Source organism: Bison bison, unplaced genomic scaffold (assembly GCF_000754665.1).
Source record: "Bison bison bison isolate TAMUID 2011002044 unplaced genomic scaffold, Bison_UMD1.0 scf7180017864062, whole genome shotgun sequence".
Taxonomy (NCBI): Eukaryota; Metazoa; Chordata; class Mammalia; order Artiodactyla; family Bovidae; genus Bison; species Bison bison.
The window spans coordinates 231,043-234,232 of NW_011494634.1; the positions used below are offsets into that span (position 1 = coordinate 231,043).

At 36.2% G+C, this 3,190-nt stretch overlaps 1 pseudogene; it reads right to left on the minus strand.

Annotated features, from left to right (window-relative positions):
- Positions 1-304: 304 nt before the first annotated feature.
- The window catches only part of LOC104985911, a 21,237-nt pseudogene continuing 18,351 nt past the window's right edge, over positions 305-3,190 (minus strand).

The following is a 3,190-nucleotide window of genomic DNA, read 5'->3' on the forward strand; positions in this document are numbered from 1 at the left end:
ACAAAACTAGTGGAGGTGATGGAAATCCAGTGGAATTCTTTCAATTCCTAAAAGATGATGCTGTTAAAATGTTGCACTAGATATGTCAGTTTTCATTCCAATCCCAAAGAAAGGCAATGCCAAAGAATGTTCAAACTACTGCACAACTGTACTCATATTTGGTAAGATGCTGTCAATAGAAGTATGAGCACTGGAAAATACTTCCAGGGAGACTATGTGAAAATCAATAGACTTTGAAAGCCCTGGTTTTTATTTGATTGCTCATTGTTATGCCTCTAATTTATAAAACAAGGCTTTTAATTTTTCATTTCCTTGAGAAGAGTACAGTCTTCCTGGCCACGTCCATGAAGGCTCACTTGACTTTCAGATTCCTTAGGGTGTAAATAAAGGGGTTCAGCCTGGGGATTACTGAGGTGGTTAGCACAGCCACTCTCTTGCTCAAAGACACCCTGTTCTTTACTGATGGTTTCATGTACATGAAAATGTAGCTGCCATAAGAGATGGAGATGACAATTTGTGGGAAGAACACGTGGAAAAGCCCCTTGTCCTCTGAGTGGTGGAAGAGATCCTCAAAACTGTTCTGATGATATATGGATAAGACAGAATTATTAATACCAAAGTGAACATTAGGGTAAACACAGCAGTGGGAAAGCCCATCATCTCTAGCAGTTTGGTGTCTAAACAAGAAATGTGTGAAAGGGGAAATAATCACAATTAAAATGATCAATGGCATAATCAAGTTGTCTGAACAGCATGAGTGATGAAAAAATGATTAAGGATGAAGCCAGCCAAGAAGCCAAGACAAGTAGTGTGCAGTCTCTATGATTCATGATGTTCATGTAATGCAGCTATTTGCAGATGGAAATGTAATGGTCAGAAGACTTAGTAGCCAGTAGGCAAAACTCAATGACTCCCAAGAGAATGAAAAAGAAAAAAGAAAAATGAGTCATACAATCAGTAAAAGAAAAGTTTTATCTCCTTAATAATGGTGATAAGGAACTTGGGTATAGTGACAGTTGTGGATGACACCTCTAATATGGAGAAATTTCTGAGGAAGAAATACACGAGGGTCTGTAGGTGGGCATCCAGCAGGGTTAGGGTGATTAATGGTCAGGTTTCCAGTGATGCTGAGCATGTAGATGGTGAGTAGAAAGACACAGCTCACAACGTGAAGTTGTGGGTCGTCTGACAGTCCCAGAAGGATAAACTCTTTTATTTCTATGTAGTTTCTCCTTTTCTTCTTCTTTTGAGTATCCAGTGTAAAACGCAAAGAGACTTAAAGAAAAGGAAACTATTCACAGATAGCACTGGAATTTATTTCTGGAAGGACTATGCCATACTAATTTAACTTGGGAAATCTTTGAAAAAACTAATCTTTAATTTTTTTTTTTTTTTTACTATATGCCAGGGCATATTTTTCATAGAACATTTCTTTTAAAATAACTATTTCACTGATTGAAATGGGGTTAAAAATATACTTAAAACTTTTATCGAAATCACATACTCTAAATGCGAAGATCAGGTTTATTAACCTAGGTTTTTCTAGGTTAATACTGAAATACTGGAATACTGGAATGGAAATGCTATCTGTTGATCTTTTAAATAATTTCCTAAAATATTTCTTTCCCAATGGGAAATTCCTCATCTTTTCTTCAAATTCAGTTAGATTGCATTATTTCCTAATCTTTTATCAGATTTCTTATGTTATTATTTTTCTAGTTAATTTAGAAAAAACAAATATGTCAGGGAACAGGTCACTCAAATGGGTCTGTCTCCAAAATGAGTCATTGGACTTAAATCTTTCACAATATGAAAGATTTCTAAGTTCTCACTCTGACTCACATCCACCTTCCTAACTTCTGACTCCTTATCTGAATCACACCTAATAGATTCACTATTGTGACCATCTCGAGTATTGGAGCCAGGGTCTGAACTCTGAAATCTAATGTCTGATGATTTGATGTGACAAAGGTATAATAATAATAATAGAAATAAAGTGCACAATACACAAAATGAGCTTGAAACATCCTGTAACCACCTCCACCCAGGTCCTTGGAAAAGTTGTTATCTACTAAACTGATCCCTGGTACCAAAAGCTGGGAAACTTGTGTAGAGACTCCAGAGTACAGAAGAGGCAGAGTGGATTTTTCATAGACTGGATCTGTGTCATTGGCTAAGGAAACTAAATTGTATGAATATTTAACATCAAACATAAAACATTATCTTTCAGAGAACATTTTTTTCTTCAAAATCTCTGCCATCTAAATATTATTATTCTCTCTATATGTGTGTGTATATTCTGCTTTCTGTCCTATGTTGCATTTTTATATTTTCCTTTTTTCTACATTGATATTCACTTAGTAAAATCTCTCTTTGGTCAGTATAATAGTATAATTCTTTTTTTGTTCTTTGATAGATTTTTTATTTTTTTTAAGATGTCCAAAATCTGTTTTTGTTTATTGTTTTTTTTTCTTTTTTTTTTAAACTTTACAATATTGGATTGGTTTTGCCATATATCAACATGAATCTGGCACAGGTATACACGTGTTCCACATCCTGAACCCTCCTCCCTCCCCGTACCATCCTTCTGGGTCATCCCAGTACACCAGCCCCAAGCATCCAGTATCGTGCATCGAACCTGGACTGGCGACTTGTTTCATATATGATATTATACATGTTTCAATGCCATTCTCCCAATCATCCCACCCTCTCCCTCTCCTACAGAGTTCACAAGAATATTCTATACATTTTTGCTGGCTCATATACAGGGTTATTGTTACCATCTTTCTAAATTCCATATATATGCATTAGTATACTGTATTGGTGTTTTTCTTTCTGGCTTACTTGGCTCTCTATAATCGGCTCCAGTTTCATCTGCCTCATTAGAACGGATTCAAATGTATTATTTTTAATGGCTGAGTAATACTCCATTGTGTATATGTACCAGAGCTTTCTTATCCATTCATCTGCTGATGGACATCTAGGTTGTTTCCATGTCCTGGCTATTATAAACAGTGCTGCGATGAACATTGGGGTACACGTGTCTCTTTAAATTCTGGTTTCCTCAGTGTGTATGCCCAGCAGTGGGATTGGTGGGTCAAAAGGCAGTTTTATTTCCAGTTTTTTAAGGAATCTCCACACTGTTCTCCATAGTGGCTGTACTAGTTTGCATTCCCACCAACAGTGTAAG